The 21,432-nt window shown below is 38.9% G+C and overlaps 1 pseudogene; it reads left to right on the top strand.

The window, feature by feature from the left end:
• Window positions 1–628: 628 nt before the first annotated feature.
• The window catches only part of LOC139727829 (ATP-dependent 6-phosphofructokinase, muscle type-like), a 38,724-nt pseudogene continuing 17,920 nt past the window's right edge, over window positions 629–21,432 (top strand).

Genomic DNA, 21,432 nt, shown 5'->3' with positions numbered 1-21,432 from the left:
TCCTCTTAAAATGGTATGCTCTGTACTGTATCATAAGTGTTTTCTTGGTATCTCGCAAAAAGTTAAAAGCTCAATTTTCATCTCCACCAATACTGTACCATCCCTTTAAACAACAATGGAGAGGCACAACAACAATGTTCCCATTCACGTTGTAACATTAACTACGTGTATTTATTCAGGATCATCTTAACGAAAGGTGAGTCATGAACACCAACACTGCTTCAAAGAAATACGAATCGAAGACAATTGGAATTTGAATACTGCGTTACGCCTCAAAGTATTGGCCAGTTTGAGGTTTGTTTGTTGTTTTCTCATACACTATACTTTATGACTCCGCCACAGCAAAATGAGTAAATATCCCAAAAGAATCTGGAACAAATTACTACGTATATATAAGTGCATACAACCCATGTCCGATTTATTACGTTTATACTGAGGCTGAATATTTGTGTGAGCTTTGACACAATGAAGCTAACAATTAAGACCATTTTTTTTTTTCATTATCATTTCGAATCTTTGCTGAAATGTCTTATAACCATTTTGTTTTGATCAATAAATATCATGGAAAGAAACATAAATGACACATCTCGTCCAAGCTATAGTCGCATTGGATATTGCTAAAAGTATCTATGTTATTCAATTATGCAACGGAAGTCTCTCATAAGCTTACTACTAAGTGTTACTTTGCCTAGAGGCAATTAGGAAAGTTTAAAAGAGAGATCACCATTCGTTCAATTTGGTGCTAGACTACGGCAATTCTACTCATCTTCTCTGCCCTTTCAGTTCAACCAAAAAAGACAGGCAGCATGACCAGACGATCTTTCACGGCAGCGTTCAAGCTCTCGGTGTTCGCGTACGCAGAGAAGTTCGGAAACCGTGCGGCTGGACGTCGCTTCGGGGTTAACGAATCTACAATCCGACGATGGCGCGGCGATAAGGCTTTACTTGAGTCGATGCCCAAGTATAAGAAGGCGAGTAGGGGCAAAGTGGCGCGTTGGCCGGCATTGGAGAAGAAGCTCCTTAAATGGGTGAAGGAGAGACAGGCGGCGGGACACGCAGTGTCTACAAAGGCTCTTCGAAATCAAGCTATGGTGATTGCCAAAGAGACGAATGCGACGAACTTTGGTGGGAGCATCTCGTGGATTTTCCGGTTTGTGCACAAGTACGACCTGTCCTCCATCGGCAAACATGGCCGTAACATTGGCAACCCACAGCGCAAGTGCGGCAACGAAGATGACAACTTTGAAGACGTTGTCGCACCTGACCCTGATGACGATGCCGCACCTGACCCTGATGACGATGCCGCACCTGACCCTGATGACGATGCCGACTATGACGAGGATGAATTGGCATGTATGTGGAGATGATTGAATGTGCATGCTTTGTCTTACGGGTCGTGAGAGTTAGCTATTGGGTGAAGTCTCCACTCACCTGGGTCATTCTTTTGTAGGACGAACAGGTCATGTTCATAAAGTAAACGTCTTTTACATTATTAGTGGCGGATCCAGGGGAGCGGATCGGGTGCTTCCCTCCCCCTTATTTATTTATTTTTTTTTTTTTTGGCAAAAAAAAAAAAAAAGGAAATGAAAAAAAATTGATCCGCCCCTGTTTATCAATATGCAAGGCTCGGCATTAAATGTGGTGTGGGGCCACGACAAAGTGCCACCAGAAAATGTTGTGGAGGAACCACTTTTATAAAATTTTATGTTTCAGTGACGTGATCAGGCTACCCAAAAATTTACGATGCCAACATTCCTTTTCTCATTCAGAATAGATGAGAATAGCTCTTGGCTCATTCAGTCAGCAGCCATTTCAGCTAAGTGCTGCGACTCGTCAGGTAAGCCAGATTGCTGCTAGTCTTCAAGCCACACAGTCCGTAGTCAGTACATTTTCCGCCACATTTTGACCAAACAGTATACAGTATATTAAGATATATACAGATTTGATACTGCAAATATGATTTTGTTGTTGGTATTGTATGATTATCATACATTTTTGTGTTTATTTGTATGTATGTGTTCATGCAGGGCCTCCAAGAACAACAGTGTTTAACCCACTGATAGAGCCACCCTGTGAAAATAAAACATATAAATAAGATAAAAATAAAAAAGCTATATTTCTCTTTTCTTACGGCAAAATTTTGTCCATCTCCAAAGGATGCACATTCTGAAGCTCAAAAGGTAAAGGTTAAATGCTCAAAATTTTACTATTTCCCCCATATCTATGCAATGCCTAAAGATATTTTCTTGAAACTTAGTTTATACATCTTCTACCAAATGACGATTCTCCAGAGAGAGTTTTCATGGAACGTAGTACATAGGCCTTCCATCCATACGTATTGACTGGCAGTGATTATCAAGGGAATTTTGGGTCATGGGTCAATGTCACTGGGGTCAAGGGTGAAGGTCAACTCCTAAAAAATTTCATTGTTTCCCCTCATATTTATGCCGCAATGCCCGCAGCATTTTTGTTGAAACTATACCCAACAGAGATTCTCTTGGGTACAAGTTTCTTGCTAAATGGTCTAAGGTCAAGTGAAAGTGCTAAATCTCACTTCTTCCTCCGTATCTCGAAAGTGACTCAAGATATCACCATGAAACTTAGTACATTGTACATACTTATGCATGTTCTACCTGACAGTGATTGTTAAGGAAATTATAGGGCCATGGGATCAACGGTCAAGGGTTAAAGGCCAGGTTAAAATGCTGTCATTTTACTAATACTGAAATTACATTGAGTTTTCCAATGCCTTGAAAGTCGTAGACATAGAATAACCATTCGTCCAATTAAATCTACAAGCTGTAGTTCAAGGAAAGTAAAAATTCAACACATCTGTGACAAACCTGTCATTTTGCTATTTTACTAAACATGCGTAACTGTTATCAAACATTGTCAAGACGTACTATAGACCTATTAGGAGAACCCTGCATTATAGTGGAGGCATACCAGTCGCCATAGCGACATTTTTAGTTGTTGGCTGTTTTTTGTTTTGTTTTGTTTTGTTTTGTTATGTTTTGTTTTGTTTTGTTTTGTTTTTGTTTTGTTTGGGGTTTTTTTGTGTGTGTGAGTGCAGGGATGCCAAGTTCAAAAAAGTTTTATGAGTGAGATTTTCATGACTCGGCATCTTGGCGAGCGAATGCGCGCGCGAGCGAGGGTGTGGGAGGGGTTTCCCCCCCCCCCCCCCCCCCCGTGGCCTCCCACGGTAGGGAGCTTTTTCAATTTTTCGCTCTTAATGATGCGACCAGGTGCATACTTAAGTGACTATTTTCTACTTATTTTGAAAGACAAAAGGAAAATATACCTTCAATTGCAACTATCATCTTAATCTTTTGAGCTATGCTCATTATTATAGGCCCAAGTTGCAGACTTGGCCCGATGCGTGAGAAAAATGGGTGCCATGCGTGAGATCGTGAGACGGCCCCTAAATGCTTGAGTCTCACGCAGAATGCGTGAGACTTGGTAGCTCTGTGAGTGGGGGGGGGGGGGGGGGGGGGATGTTCGGGGACTGAGGCTCCTAACGGTGGTCTGAGATCTACGCTTTGCAACCACGGGAATGCGCTTGTCATCGGCCGCGGATGGGCCGCCCTCTGGATCATCACCTCCCTCCCTCAGGATGTGGTCATATCTGTGCCGCATGCGCATTCCTAATTTTTGCGGGAAAGGGGCATAGGCCTATTTCAGGAGCTCTAATCACGAAAATTCGCTGAAGTAGGGGTAATTAGAGGTGATTACCACAATATTCCCCAAATATTCCTGAAATAGGGTTCCGAATGTGGGAGTGTTTCAAACCATTTTTTTTTTTTTTTTTTTTTTTTTTTTAGAAAACCGAACATGCATTCCTATTTTTCTGTAAATATCTTTTTTTGTGCCTCCGCCACGAAGTGTCGCCGGAGGCATTACGTTTTCGGGTTATCCGTCCTTCCGTCCGTCCGTAATGAATTTTGTGGACAGCGTAACTAAAAAACCGTTTGAGGTATCCTAATGAGACTGATAATATGTTTATACATGAGTGGACAGAGTTGAGCCTATCAACGTTTGGGTGCTCATGATTAAAGTCAAAGGTCAAGAGGTCAAGGTCAAATGTTTACAATTTCACTATTTTCCCCATAGGCCTATCTATGCAACGCCTGAAAGTTTTTTTTTTTCCTTGAAACTTGGTGTATATAATACCAAATAAAGATTCTCCACAGAGTTTCCAGCCATTAGGTCGAAGATCAAAGGTCAGAGGTCAAGTTAAAATGTTTTAATTTCACTTTAACTTTTTTTTTTTCACTTTAGCTCTCTTTAACTGGGCCTTTAAAAAAAAATGTATAGTAGTAGCCAATATAGGCTTCTCTATATTGTTGAAAAGGTTGAGAAGCACTGATCTATATAGGGCATAATACCTGAAGTTCCTGATCTCGTGGCGTCCAGATGCGGACACCTGAAATCTCGACATTTAATGAGTTTGTACATGTTATGTACTTTTAAGTTTGTTGTCAGATTTTAAATGTTTCGGGAGTTTCTCTCAAGCAGTGCTCCACTTCGTCGTAGTTACTTCCGTTCAGTATTTTTACGTTTTTTCACTGAAACTGCTGTTCTTCAGGTCAGTTCTTCAAGGTTATGTCCGGATCCCGCTGTACAGCATCGTCGTCCAAAGGTAGGCTTATACATCTGTAGTGCTTCTTCTGATGTGCATGCTCCGTGTATATTATGAAATGAGATGATTGTTTTTTTAATGTTAATCGATATTAATGATAGTTGATCATAATGTTTGCAGGGCTGTCAACTCTCACACATTGAGCGTGTGAGACGCACACAATTCGCCGAGTTCTGACTGCCTCAATGTGCAAAAATGAATTCTTACGCCGAATCCCAGGAAGCATAAACACAAATATCCTTAAAACTTATACCAGTAATAACAATGAAACGTGAATGCATGTATTTTTTTTTCCAAATTCATTTTAGTACATCAATGTTGCTTCTATGTCAGATGTGTGTTGAAACCATGCATGGCTTGATACTCGTAGTATACCTAGACTGCACCATTGAAATGTAAGTTTGTCAAAGCTCCCTGACCTTGGCAGGGAAAAGCCCCCTTCCACACCCGAGGTCACCCTCCACACCCGAGGTCCCCCCCCCCCAAAAAAAAAGAAAACAAACAAATAAAAACAAAACCGAAAACAAAAACAAAACAAAACAAAACAACCCAACACAAAAAACGGTCGCTTCTCTCCCTCGCAAGGGTCTCACCAAGGTTGGCAGCCCTGTGTTTGATGTTATAACCGTTATTCATTTGACTGAACGAAGTCACATTTGGATGTGTTACATTTCTTACTATCTCCAGGATTTTGTTTACATCATTGAGCGGACGGTCCTGCAGGGCGGTGTTGTTACATATGCCATGGCATTATGTAAACCTAAAAAATGTATAGTTCTCTTGTCGATATTTCCCCACTGAAAACAAAACAGACAGCAACATTGATTCTCGGTTTCGAGATTAACTCCCATCATAATATTCTCGTGCATAACTTAATAAGGGTTGAAACTTATCTGCCATCCATCTGCCTTGTTAATTGGGCTTTATGATGTCTTCTTGGAGTAATTTCAAATTGATGAAATTTTTGCGTCGAGGTGCTACAGCTTATTAAAGTGTATCTTTCTTTTTGTTGTTGTTTTAAACAATATATTTCGATTCCATCATTCTTCCTTAATTACAATTGAACATTTAGTTATTGTTTGCTAGCTGTGTGACATTTCAAACATATTATAGAATGTTACAAATTCAATGATTCTTGGGACTGTCGTGTCAAATTTCTAATCATAAGGTCTACAATACACAAAATACACAGTAATTACATTCATATTGGCCCCGCAATAATTATTAAATGTTATATGTAATCAATTCTTGATAATATGTACAATAAAGGCCCTACAATACAAAAATAATACCCGTAAACTGCATCCATACACTCGTGAAAGTGGTCAACAAAAAGCCTACAAAATGTACATGATCAATGTCTGTACAAAATGTCCATACCTATACAAAACATTACCCCTTCAACGCTCACCCGGACCACCTCACCTCATCTTATTCCCACTCATAAGGAATACTTCACTCTATTCAGCTCTTTGGGTTCTCCGATTGATAGAAATACAGTACATCACATGCATCTGCAAAAAGCTTCACACGGGCGCTACGTACTGTAGTACACGTACTGTGAACCATTTCCCCCATATCGTTAATACAGGGTAGAAACATCAACATCTGTAAACTATTCAACTAAACAGAACAAAGACGAAAAGGACCATTTTTCGTCACTTTTCGTTTGTTTGAACATTCTAGTTCAGGTTTGAGGACTGAGATCAACGTCTATAGAACACCAGCGCGTTCGTGTGTACGTGCATGAACTCTCCCTGCGCTTGACCCGTGAGGAGATTTCCAGGTCAGCGCCGGGCCGATTTTATAGGCATGCGTACCGTACGCACAAACAGTTTGTTGTAGCTGTGTGTTTTCATCGCGGCGGCGACTGTCGGTATCAAAGGGTTCGGCGAGAAATATCAGCAAAGTCATTCGAAAAAATCATGCGATGTTCATAATATACGGCTTTGTGTATTCAACCACTTGATTTTTGCTAAACTTTATTTGAATTCTAGCCGTTTTTATCTCCAAATTGAAGATACCATGTCCAGCTTTCAGTCGCCGAACAAGCGGGTGAGGGCGGATGCGACACCCGAGGGTAGCCCGAGTACGTCTAGTAGTAGTGCGCAGTTGGCTGGAGGGGGCAGCGACGTGTTTGCCAGCCCGGGGGCAGCAGGGAGTTCGCCCGCCTACGACCGCGCCAACCAGCATGCCTTGCTTCAACGCCGGTTCACGATGTCGGGGGAAGAAATGGTGGATTCTGTCAGTAGATTGGCAGAAAGAGGTGAAGGCTTTGGAATGGTTGGAGAGGGCAAATGTATCGCCGTGTTCACAAGCGGTGGTGATTCACAAGGTGAGTGGAGCTAGAAGTCTAGGTGTAGGCAAAGTGGGGTGGACCCCCATCATCATCATTATCCATCAATCATCATATCATTATCATCATCAGTATACAGAAGTAGTCTAGCAGTAGGTAGTCCTGTGAAGACTTTCAGTCGTTACGTTCCTTCATATCGTGTAGAACATGATCTCATTCACAGTAATACACACTGCATTTATAATACAGTGTATATTCCTACTTTACTGTAAAATTTAATAGTGATCGTATACGGTACATAAACATGATTTTAAAAAGGCATGTGAATTATAGTTTCATACCATTACTTTAAAGCATCAACTAGTATTCAGTAACACAAAGGAGTATGTAGACTGCTTTTCATTAAAAGCAAAAGATGAATTTTTGTGGAATTCTCTTTAGATTCTTTTTTGTTGTCTATCTGTGACATCACCAAGACCGTGGACACTCCAGTGATGGGATGGAGTGGGGGCACCAAAATTTGTAACTTTTGAATATGTATTGTCCAATTTTCCTTAAACTTCACCAAGTGATGTGTTCTAGATTATACTCGTAGTAGTTTATACCAGTACTGACTGTATTGCCACATTCACTCAATCGATTAACATACACTTTGTACCGGTGTTGGATTTCATTTCAGGGGTGGGAAGTATAGAAGAGTTGATTCATCTTCCATCTTGGTCGTATAGAATATACAGTGTACAAGAATGTAATTGTGTTTGTGGTTGCATATTATTATTTTATCAGGTATGAATGCGGCAGTGCGAGCAGTGGTTCGAATGGGTATCTATGTTGGCTTCAAAGTGTACGCCATACATGAGGTGAGACAATAAACTTACTTCAACTTGGTCTTGGGTATACATGTAGGCCGATACATGTGTACATTTGTGCCTGCAATATGATACAATGTCACTGCAACATACTATGAATTTCGAGGTGTGTTGAAGGATTGCATTGTACAGTTTACTGCACTAACAAACAGACTCTACATTCTGTAACAAGGAATTGCTTAATTGCTCAGGAACAGGCCTACATATGTGCTTGTTGGGGATGTTACATTCTCAAATCATCTACCTACAATTAGCTGATACTTGTACTTTGCAGTTCATCTGGCCACACACAAATTACGAAACTGTGTACATATATTGGAATTGATACTGGATTGTCAATGGATTTTATGGAAAAAAGCTGTTGGGGATATTCCTAAAAAGACAGAAGACAGACACAAATCAAGTTTGTTTGTTTGTTTTTTTAACATAGAAATCTGATAATATTGGTAACAAGATTACATCATTATCCATTTGTGACTGATTGCAGTAAGGAAGACGAGCGTTATTAGACGTTGATTGGGAATGACCACATTCTGTGGATGTAGTTCAGCCCTGGACATGAACAATGTTGTTGTTAGAACTCTGGCTCTTTGATGTTTCAAACTGGCCAAATTTCATTCATTAGATTTTAGTCATGCAAATTCTTTTTGATTAAGAATGACCAAAATATAAAAACAACTGCAAAAATCTTGCTATATATATATATATATATATATATATATGTATATATATATTGTATATATGAAAGCTACATCCTGTTCAGCCATAGATACAGATTGTGAGACAAATATTATGTTACAGACTTGTGTTGCTGGTACCACATTTTTTTTTTTTTTTTAAATTCTATATTAAAAAGACCTACATGTAATATAATCGTACATTTAGACAGAAATCCCATTCAATCAATACACCAGCATTTACTGTTTTTCTGTTTTCTGTAAAGCAGATATTGTCCTTTTGTACCATTGTCATTGTCTTGTACTCCAAGATATTTTCTGTGCAGGATTCAGATATGCCACAGTGATTCCAATTCACATTATATCAAGATGCAGATATTAGACTCATTACCAGGCATGCATTCTGTGATGTCTCAAAAGTGTGAAAGATAGCACAGTATGTGGGTCTTCATTACAGAACATAATATATTGCACTGCACATATCGAAGCTACCAGCAAATGTTCATTATTGCAACATCATTATGTTGTCTCCTCCAGTTTGACCTAGGTGACATGTATTGATAGTTTTCGCATGACACCTAAAATTTGGGTCTAGGGCAATTACCTCCATGTGGGCAATTACCCCAGACCCTTCCCTTGGCCCTAATCCTAATCCTGAACCTAATTCTACGTAACCCTAACCCAAATTCCTTACCCTAATAGTGTCAAAGACCTACAACTATGAATGACCTCGATGGGTGTGGTTGGTTATAAGGAGTATCAATACTTCATGCTCTGCACTGTGCCTAAAAGTATTAGGAATGGATCTTACTTTTGTACATTCAAACCTTTATATGCGTTCACATATACAGTCCGATCTCTCCTATCCGGACATGTTGGGACCGGTGCTTATCCGGATAACGGATTTGGCCGGATATGGGATTACTCAATGTTTCATACACGCAGCTGCCTATCCATTGGTAGCTACATGTAACCTATTGCGGGTACCTATAGCGTGCACTGAAACTCTTTCTTTGGCGGTAGTGAATGTCTAAATGAATATCTGAATGCATGCTATTTTAGATGGAAATTCGATATGGATGTATTGTAATTATGTTGGAAATAATTCATTAGTGGAAAAATTAGCAAAGAAAATGGGATTCCATTGGGATTCGAACCCGAGACCTCCGGATTGCCAGCCCGGTGCTCTACTTTGCTCATTTTACCACTACTAGATTATATTTATTTCTGGTCAGTTTTCTTCTGTTTGCGTTTATGTTGGAAATAATATGTAATTCATGTGAGTTTGTGTATTCATTTCATTTGAGTTTGAAATCCCCCTTTCCCCCGTAATTAGATTCAAAACAAAACAAAAAAATCACAGCGAGATCGCGTCCGGACAATAGAGAGATCCGGATAAAGGGAGGCCGGATAGGAGAGGTCGGACTGTAATTGTTCTCTTAATGCCAGACCATCACAGGTTTATGTACAGTGTAGTTGTGAGGTTTTAAGCATTTTGTAGTGTGTGTGTGTGTGTGTGTGTGTGTGTGATATCACGTGTTTGATTCTCACAAGAAAATTAGGTTTTGAACAATACAAGAAGTTGTATTCAGTTGAAAAAAAAATGATAATTGTTATCTAAGATTTCATTCTAGTCAACATGCATCATTTTTGTCTGTGTATGTGGCTTGTGATTTAGTGTCTTGATTTTTTTTTTTACTGTTTGCTTGAAGTTTCCACTTGTTTACATTGACATGTAGCCTGCCTGAATTTATATCCACTCACAAGTAACTTGGCTTGATGGAAAACACTTGCCCTGATAGATGTCACCAACAATCATGTAAATTGCCATCACAAATGACCACCAGTTGAACTGATGATTGAACTTGATTGTACTGATTGAAGCTGGCCAAGACTGGTGTCCACTTGTAGCTTGCCCTGACCTGTGTTCACCACACATACCTTGCCCTGATTGCTATTCACTTCTTCTCTCTTACACTTCCTGTATAACTTCATGGTAACCCAAGTAGTTTCCTATTTCCTTCCTTTGTTACGTGCACAACGTGATCAAATTTTCTGGATTCTCGAAATGTCACCGACCTTTATCCCATTGGACAGACAAGAGTACATGTATTGTGATGTCATAAAAATTTTTCACTTGTATTTTCCTGATGTCTGCTAACTATGAATCGGAAACACATTCTCTGAGGTAGTTATGATTTTACAGGATTTGGAAATGCTGCACTATATGTAGGAGAAAGTGTAGCATGACAACAACAAAGAAAGGGGGAGTATGAGAGTATACAATGTATTATAATCATTACGCCCTAATTCCACAAGCTATCATAATTTCTACTCTGTACTTTGTATAAGTTTTAATTGCTTCATGTCGTATTCTACCACATTTTATTTCATATCTGCTGCTGCCAAGATCACAATCCATGTAAATTGTGTCATATTGATGTTCACCAAAATCAACCAGGTTACTAATAATTTTCTTTATTCTGTGGTCTTTTCGTCAATTTGTGTTCCTCACTGTGACAGGGTTACCAGGGAATGTGTGATGGAGGTGACCACATCAGGGAGCTGTCTTGGTCTGATGTCTCCAACATCATTCAGTTGGTAAATACATTTAAATGAATGAAATCTAGTGCAGCTTTTCTAATATTTCCAACCGTATTAAGACCTACACAGGCTTCCCCCATCTGTCTGACATTCATTGTATCTATGTAGAGCTCCAGTCATGTGAATCCAAACTTGAATTTATTAATGTAATTTTAACACTGCATAAAAGCAGTAATGGACAGGAAATACCATAGATTCTAACCTTTGCATTATGTATGTGCATTAATTACAATATTTGTCACAATTGGAGAATCCTAAGAAATCACAATGACAAACATTGTAACACCATACATTATATTGTATAGCGAGTCTAATTATTTTGCGAATCGGGACTTCCCAACAATTTCGCGAGTGGTTAAATTCGCGATTGTGGAGTAAAGTACCGGTACTAAATGAAGAAACTCATGCGTGCATGTCACATTCATGTTTGGATGAGAGTCAATATTTTCACGTTGGGCAAGTCCAAGATAAGGTCCCCTCAGAAGGCAAAATTTCATCTTTGCTCAATATTGACATGTTTGGTATCATTTTGAAGCTTATGAGTTGAAGTTTTGATTTCCATGGAGGAAAAAATTATATTATGTAAATTTATGCAAATTTCAGGGGCTTCATTTGCATAAATGTGAAACACAGCGTTACGTATGGGACATTTATAAAAATTCATATTAATTCAAAGGAAAGCAAATGATATTTGATTAACATGTGGACATAAGAAGTTCATCAAATAGTTTAACTTGGTATGAAAATTTAGGGATTATGCAAATGATTATGCAAATTAGCTCGTGTCCTATCATGAGATGTCCCATACGTAACAAATTGAGGTCATTTTTTTAGGTTTTTTCTGAAATTGCTAAGGTTATTTTAATTCCCTTTTGGAAAGTTCTAATTTATTGTTTAGAGAAATTAAATACCATAGAAAAAAGAAAAAACAGCAAAAGGAATATTTTTTATGAGGCATTGAAATAATGTTACGTATGGGACAAATGCGTTACGTATGGGACATCCTCATACATAATGCATGTGAATGCATGTAGCTAGCTGGGAAGGTCTCTCAGTACACAAATGGTCAACCATCCTGAAGAAAGCATCCCAACATTGTAGCTACTTTTTGAGTTATAGACACTTTAAACAATACATGTACTTGACTGAACAATTTTCAGAAAGGGGGAGTGGAAAATGGCAAAATACACAATGAAAAATCAGCATTAAAGGGATGGTATAATTTTTTGTAGAAATGGGGATTCAGTTTTCAACATTTGATGAGATGATTGGAAACCAATCATATGAATTACTAAAGAGCATACAATCCTAAGACAAGAGGAATTCAAAGTTTAGTGATGGAGATCCAATTTGAAATGGTTGTGATATAAATATAAAAAAAAAATAAAGTAAAATGATTTTTTTTTTTATTGCAAGTGATACAAAAATTGTCCTTATTCAGGTTTCAATAATAGCCATGACAAAATTCATGGGTATACATACTGAGGTGTGACTCGAATCAATGACCTGACTGCTAGACAGACATCATATATCTACTCGATCACTGAGGTTCCATGCAGCAGGTATTGCTTATTTATAAAAATTAATATTTCTTGTGTCAAGTTTTTTTTTATTGAAACGAAATGGCAAACTGGCCATCATCAATGGAAGTAAACACTTTAAACTATTCAATTTTTCAGTAGTAACTATCCTGATAGAAATAGGGCATACACGTGTACATACTCCGGTTAGTCATAAAAATATAGAATATGATTAAATATGATTATGATGGTAAATATTTGGGGAATATTGTTCCCTTGTCAATCTGAATCAGTATTTGAGTAGTTTCAACTGATTCCATTTCAATAATTATGCAAAAAAAAAATTTATATGGGTATTTTGCAAAATTATTTTGCAAAATACCCATAAACATGTCTCTCCACACACTAAACGAATGGGGGACAAAGGGCATGCATACTCAGGTTGGTCATAAAAATACAAAAATATGATTGAATATGATTAGGATGGTGAATATTTGGGGAATATTGTTTCCTTGACAATCTGGATCAGTATTTGAGTAGTTTCAACTGATTTTACTTCAATAATTATGCAAAATACCCATAAACATGGTTCTTCACACACTAAATGAATGGGGGACAAACTGTCCCATACGTAACTGTCCCATACGTAACACGTCATGTCTGTCTTTAATTAGAACCTGTAATTAGAGCTTTTTACCTAATGACACGAAACTTACCTGTGATAATCTTGAGTGTTGTGACTTTCATCACAGTGAGTTACAAGTTGTAGAATGAAATACTTTCAGAGAGTTTTGAGGTTGAAAAAAATGTTCAAAAAAACAAAATTTTTCTGGTCCCATACGTAACGGCACTTATTTTCTCTTCTAGAATATAATTGTGAGGGTCATTTTTCTCAATTTTTTGCATGATTGTACTTCTCCTAGATATCAATCACCATGATAAAGTTTAATATGATCAAAAGCCATTAACACTATTTTTCAGGTCATAAAAGTCTCTGAATGTCCCATACGTAACGCGCGTGTTATCTTGGACTTGCCCCGTTTCTAAATTCGTAAATAGCACCCAACTAGCAAAATTCAGAAAAATAAAAACCTCGCGAAATATTTGGCGTATACAGTATACCAAAATAGCATTACACATGAGCTAATGCCAGCTTATAGCAGATTCAGATTATGCATTTAACTTAATTAAGCATAATTACACATTTGCTACTGATGTAACTCTAAATCATAATAAAGTTGTGTTTCACAGGTACAATCAGTGGTACATGTGGACACCAGGGGGGCGTTTCATCAACGAGTTCGTCGGAGGTTTTCACCGACAAATTTGCTATCAGCCAATCAGACGCAAGGATTTCAGTAGCTTTTAACAGTTGTCGGTGTAAGTCACCGACGAAAAGTTTCATGAAACGGTCCCCAGGGGGGCGTTTCATGAAGCGTTTTGTCAGATATTTCGTCTGACAAAATGTTAAAAGCTACTGAAATCCTTGCATCTGATTGGCTGAGAGCAAATTTGTCCGACAAGTTGTCGGACAAAAATGCTTCATGAAATGCCCCCCTCGAATGCCTCGAATTAACCGACGGCCACCGACGGCCATGGCCGTCGGTGCCCCTCTCGTTGGCCGCAATGCCTTTTGTTTTTTGATCAAAGTTACGGCCAAAAAAAAAAATGTGCCCTTTTTCTTGGGGCCGTGGTGCCCTTTTGGAATGAAAGTTATTATTTATGACGTATGATATGCCCTTTCTTAAAGTCTCTTTAATAAGCTTGAACAACTTTCCTGATCTCAAATATCATACCTTCAGTTCACTCGCGTCCCGATGTATCTGATTCAAACTCAAAGTATCTTTCCGAGATACGAGACGACGTGTACGTACATGTACGCCCGACCGGCTTTTACCGTCCCGACTGCCTCCGCAGCGCAGCGGCTGCGAGTACAATGTACTAGCTAGGCAGCGCATATTCAGATAGAGTAGAGTGAACTCGCAAGTTCTCCAAGAAAAAAGAAAAATCCCACGATGCCAAGGGGTACGTGCCAGACTGGGGAATGGGGAGGGGTGGAGAGAGAGAGAGAGACCAATCAACAGAAGAAACCGCGCGTACTGGCGCATTCTTGGAGGTCATGAACTGTCTGTCACAGACTAATCATAGCAATCTCTACACGCGCACGCAAATTCCTTTGCCATGTGGTTTTGCCAGCCAGCTGTCGGAATGTGCTTTGAAGTTTCATGGCAGCCTGGCCTGGCTGGCCTGAAAGGGTGTCGAGTTTCAATCAATACCTACTGTTGTTTTATTCCTGTTTTAAAAAATGTTGTTTCACCTGATAGAAACGCGGAGATCGGGAATGTGTTACAGCTGTAGGGAAGAGGTTTTTGTTGTGTGTTGCACTTTGTGTGTGTGTGTGTGTGTGTTTGTTTTTCTCGGTTTTTTTTTCTTCTTTCTTTTTTCATAAACACCAAACATGCCCTTTCCAATGTGGCCTTGGTGCCCCTCTGACTGACTTAAGTGCCCTGGCCTCTTGGAAAAAGTGCCCTTTTCTAAATGGCCTTGCCCCTCCAAAATCCTATTTCGAGGCCTGGGACACTGTACATTCGTTAACATTGAAGGCATTTGAAGAAGTATAAATTTAATTTGATTGATATAACGCCAGTACGAATATTCTTGTTATAGAATAGAGACTTAAAATTCTCAACTATTCATAGTGAAAAGAACCCTGTAAAATATCATCGATGAGCAGTGATTTGTCTTAACAACCATACTCATGCCATGATATCAAAATCACTAAATCTATTCTCTGTATAGATCACACTTATTCATCCGTGAAAGGAATGTCTTTCTGATGTGATTGTAAATAAAACTTCAGGGAAAAGTACTGATTGTTGATATACATGTATAATGATTTTCAAAAACATTTTTAGGGTGGAACTGTCATTGGCAGCGCTCGCTGTAAGGACTTCCGTGAACGAGAAGGTCGCAAGAATGCTGCCCTCAACCTGGTCAAGAAGGGCATCAACAACCTGGTGGTGATTGGTGGTGATGGCAGCCTGACAGGCGCTAACATCTTCAGGCAGGAGTGGGGAGAGTTCATCACTGAGCTGCAGAAAGAGGGTGCTATGTCTGTCTTTGGAAAATATGTTTGCATTGTGTGATCTCTGGTTTTGTCTTTGTTTTATTAATCATATCTTCTTTAATTCTGTCGCTGTTGATGAGTTTCCTAAACCAATTAGGCCTCAAGATGAAATTAACTGGTTTCACTTTTTCCCAGACCAATGATTTCTATTTGTCATCAATGTGGAGCTTTCAGGTTTGATTGATCTCTGAAAATTTTGTACTTCTTGCTTTTTAGCATAGGTATTCACACACACACACACACACACACACACACACACACACACACACACACACACACACACACATTCATAACTGCACATTCTAATGTAACTTGAGATGGAATCACTCAAGTTCCTGGTTTGTAGGGAAGTCTTATGCCCAGTACGATGTCTCGGACTAGGCATATGATTCTTGGGAAATGATACTTTATGAAATGTTGGTTGAAGATGTTTATGGGATTACAAGAACTTTATTTACAATTAAATTTGAATGTATATTCTCCATTCTCTATAAAATCAATCAGCCAGGGAATATAAACAGGGCAGACAGATACCACATACTGGTACTAATTGTAAATTGTATGCATTGTACACTCCTCTCTAACACTTTCATCAGCACATGACGCATCCCTCTTGTTGGTAGTTCTAAGCAGAATGTCATGCTGCAAAGAGATGCTGATTTTAAAGATAAAATAAAAAATGATTGTGTGTCTACAATGTAGTATGATGCAAAAGTGTGAAAGATTAGCACACCCAGTCTCATGTCTGGGGTGTCTTTCCTATTGAATTTGTAGAAAAGATCACAGCAGCTGAAGCTAAGACCTGTGAGTACCTCAACATTGTTGGGATGGTGAGTTCACATCAACAAACATGCTGTCCTTCCGTAGCTGTACAGATCAACAACATATGATATGTGTGTATCAAGTGTATGTATCACAGGTGTACATCATGTGTTCATGATACGCTGTATGTTGTAGGGATTGGTTTAAAGAGTGCTATGAACTATAAGACTTTTTCTTAAAGAATGACCCTACTGTGAATATTACAGTCATATACACTGTAGATCCCATTAGAGGGAGATTCAACAATGGTACAAGATATTAGTCTTATGTTATTCCTATTCTATGAATGTCCTTAAAACATACATGGAAAATTAGTTTCCTTCCAATTTCGTAAACTGAATACCTTGCACATAAGGTAATGATTTTTAGTGTACAGCTGTACTGGCTCTAACATCATACGCTGTATTTTTTCCTACAGATCATCAAGGTTCATTTTTGTATGTAGGTCTTTCTATCTGAAGTAGTTTTGTGACAATCATTTATCCCATTCAGTTGATATATTTAATTCAGGGGACTTTTCAGTGATATCTCTGAAGAAGTAAGCTAAAGGTGTTGACAATTTTAAAATGTAGCAAGAGGTTCATAGACCTTCAGCACCATATCCACTGCATACTGTTATTTGCTAGAAATAAATATTTCATTACCATTGCTTTCTTGTGAATTTTCTGTAACCTTACAATGTGCTCTGAAGAAAAATCATAAATGAAGTCGAAGTATGCTGAACACATAACTCACTAATGATCTCTCCATGTTTATACTACTAATTGTGTCATCTTTGCTTTCGATAACAGGTTGGGTCCATAGACAATGACTTCTGTGGTACCGACATGACCATCGGTACCGACACAGCACTGCACCGCATCTTGGAGGCTGTGGATGCCATCAGCACCACAGCATCTAGGTGAGTCCGGGCTCGGCATTCTGGGAAGCCAAACTTATCTTATTACAGCCTCTTAGACTTTAGACTTTTCACAGATGACAGGACAACAACCGAAGAACAAAATTTCTTGCCTCGTGCAGTGAAACCGCAGGAGAGAGCAAGGGGTGCAGTTTTAAAAGACGCACATTGAAAACCTTGTGCGGGTAGGTTACCCTAGCAACCTTCTCGTCCATGCACCGAGGGTGTGATGTTACTATCCATGCATTGATCGGCGTGGGATGTGTCATTCTGGCCATTGAGAGTATCATCGAATGTTACCACAAGAGCCTCTTTAACAAAAGGGTTGTTGCGGTAATGTTGGGGTGATGTGGGGGTAATTACCCTCGCTGGGTAGGATGGAAAAGTGAGTGACCATGATCACGTCCAAGCAACATTTTGCATAGTAAAGAAAGATTGTGCTGATGTTGTCACATTAACTCTTGTTTAAAAGGCTTCAGTCCACTGCATTCAAGATGAACTACTTACTCATAGATAGAACACATGGTACTTCCACTTCTTATAAGTAAGGGGTTGAGGTGCAAGAGTTTATAGACTAGAATTTCCTCTACCTTTTTTCAGTCAATGTATGTTCTTCACGCTTGTAAATGCATTTGAAGTAAAGTTGATGTCTTTAGCACGTTTCCCCATTTGCTGATTTATTATTTCTGTAAACAACATCTATAAATGATTTTTAAAATGCTGCAAATTCAAGTTCAACTTATCAAAAGGATTGACAATCAAAGAGTGAGAGTGTTCTTTGATTTTTTTTTTTTTTTTTTTAAAGGGGGTAAAAAATATCCTTTGAAAGCTAAGTTTTTGTCTGGTGTTCAATCCCTTAGTCAACCAACTTGCTGCTAGATTGTTTTGAGTCACGACTACCCAAAATGTGCCATCATTGATATACTCTACATGACACGATCTCATGTGCAAAGGAAGAATTCTCTTCAATGTGGGAGACACTTTGAATTAAGGCAAAGAAAAACTGAAGGAATTAAGTTTCAGGAAACTGCAGTCATAAGTATGGTAACAGTATCAGGCACCCATTTCTACACTTTGGTCTAAGGGGATATAACACAAAATAGGCAAGATTTTACCTGAGGACTGTGCATTTATAAGCTAGGGGCTTATGTGCTTCTCCACAGTGCTCCATATAGTACACATACTTTAAAAAGGTTACATCATGTGAGTGATGCAGTTCAGGTATTTTGTGATTTCATTTCAGTCAGGCATTCTTCCTGTGAGCCCTCCTTCGAAGAATCAAATGTTTACTATTTGTTTTTTGTTTTTGTGTTTTTTTTCTACCATAGCCACCAGCGTTGCTTTGTAATGGAGGTCATGGGTCGTCACTGTGGTTACCTGGCCCTGGTTGCCGGCCTGGCGTCAGCAGCCGACTGGATCTGCATCCCAGAGATACCACCTGGTGAGGACTGGGAGGAGAGGATGTGCAACAAACTTGCTCAGGTAAACCAGGACTCTGCAACTTGTAGAAACTTGTACCAGACCCCTGCAAGTTTGTCTTCTATAAGTCTCTTTTTGTGGCAGACCACAAAATTTAGGGTCTGGAAGTTGTTGATTCATTTCCCTGTAGAAGGAGTAGAATGAATCATTTCCTGAATATTCATATTGTACGTAAGGAATGAAATACTACTTTGCATTATTTGAGTATTGCTACAGTGGAGTATATAAAGGAGAATATCGACTGAACCTTTGTCATTCCTGCCATTCTTTAAAGTACAAAGTTCATAGAAAACTGAATGATAAGATCTTTCATGATGACAGCATGTGATATGATCAGTTTCTCCATACACTGTCTATAATAGCCAGTGGCAGGTTTTTGTTAGTTTCACATTCTAAACCATAGATTTGTAGATGACATGGCAGTCAATGTGTGTGCTGATTTTTTTTTGTCACGATCTTGCTTATCAACAGCCAAGATCTGGAGAGGGGGAACCTCCCAGCCCACTCCCCCCCCCCCCCCCCCCCCCCCCACACACACTCCATCATCTATCTAATTAACCTGGCCTGTTTAGGGTTAAAAGTCTGCAAAGGATTTGAACCCCTACTCATAGCTATTACCTCCAACATAGCCCATAGAAATAGGCTCAGAAAGGTGTAAACTCCTTACTACTGATGCTTTGTTAGGCACAGTAGTCTCATACTCACTGCACGTACAAATATATTTCACTCATTTCTTTGCAGACGAGGAAGTTTCGCAAGCGGCTGAACATCATCATAGTGGCGGAGGGTGCTATGAATCAGGATGGTTCACCAATCACAGCCAATCATGTCAAGGATGTAAAGTTTGCCACACATTCTTTCCTTGTCCTTATCTGGTTATAGTCAGGCAGTCTTTTCTTTCTGTTCATGTCATGCATTCTTCTGCCTGAAATTAAATTCATGCTGTGATGTCACATGAAGTTGGTCCAATTTCCTCTTGTTAGATTCCCATTGTATTTGTCTGGTTACATTTATGTGTCATTCTTCATATCTGTTAGGTGTGACAAGAATGCAAGCATGAGAAAAATATTTTACTGTAGCTCTAGAAATGTGCATTTTATTTGAGAGCAGTAATTATGTTTCATTTCTGAAGTCTATGATGCATAGAGGCTTGTGACATATATGTACCTTTGCTGTCAGGTTCATTTACACTTCAATTATTCTATATTACAAAGAAGAGTTATAGGGGGAAATATATGCAATAGAAAACAGTTGCTCTTTTTGATTTATTTATTTTTGATTTCTTTTTTTTTTTTTTGGGGGGGGGGGGGGGGGGACAGCACTGGTTGTAAAATTGACAATAATTGGCAAAGAAGTGTGAATATTAGATATTCCAAATAAAACTATTTAAGTTTTGTATGAAAGCATTGTTGCATGTGTTCATTTTCTTATACTCACACAGCTCATCGTCAAACAGCTGGGTTTTTTGACACAAGAGTGACCGTCCTTGGACATGTCCAGAGAGGTGGAAATCCATCAGCTTTTTGACAGGATCTTGGTGAGTTTCACTGGACTATAATCCTCATTGATAAGATGAAAGGATTGATTTATACATTGCTTTTATTATACAAAAAATGGATTTTTGAATTTTTATGTCTGTCTTCCGTAAAAATGCTGACTTTCAAACGTATGTGTGCTGTTGCTGTTGCTGTTGTACAACAAAAAGTTAATTATGATGATGGGCATTTTCATGCGACATTTCACAGGAGAAGGGGAGTTTTTCCCTCGGCTTGTGGAATTCAAATGTCATATTGTGTGATCCTATTCGTAACTGAATACTTGTATTCCATTTGGTCCACCCCACCCCAGGGGCTGTCGCATGGGAGCTGAAAGCTGTGTTTATCCCTGGTGGATACTAAGCCTGACATGCCAGCCTACGTCGTCTCCCTGGATGGTAAACAAGGCTATCAGGGTGCCTCTCATGGAATGTGTTAGGAAGGTGAGGGAGAGTGTAGACTAACAGACAGACTGATTGACAGACTGACAGATTGACAGACAGGACTGACTGATAGGCAGACTGACAGAGAAAGAAAAAGGGGGAGAGAGAAAGAGAGAGAGGGGGGAGGGAGAGGGGGGGGGGACAAAGAAGCTTCATAATTTTCATCATCAATATTTTTTCATTTTTTACAGAAGTGGACATATTACTTCATTGTGAATGGCCCCATTAGACAGGGGTATTATTAATATAATTGCTTTTCCTGTTGTTTATTTTTCAAACAGCTTTTCTGTCACAGTTGTGTAATGTTTTTCTCATGAAATTTGATATATTACTATTGTTTGAATGACCCTTTTGGTAAGTAGGATGCAGACCATAATAGTGTTTTATCTTATTGTCTTTGCAATACAGCATTCATTATAACTTTTAATCTTTTTTTTTTTCTTTTAGAAACCTGGCTTAAAAACTGAATGACCCCATTTTCAAGTGTAATGATGAGTTTGTATTTAATATTGCAAAACAGCTT

The sequence above is a fragment of the Diadema antillarum genome, unplaced genomic scaffold, assembly GCF_040938485.1.
Source record: "Diadema antillarum isolate AM-2024a unplaced genomic scaffold, OU_Dant_1.0 seq00000156_RagTag, whole genome shotgun sequence".
Taxonomy (NCBI): Eukaryota; Metazoa; Echinodermata; class Echinoidea; order Diadematoida; family Diadematidae; genus Diadema; species Diadema antillarum.
This window is presented reverse-complemented; position numbering and strand designations above follow the sequence as displayed.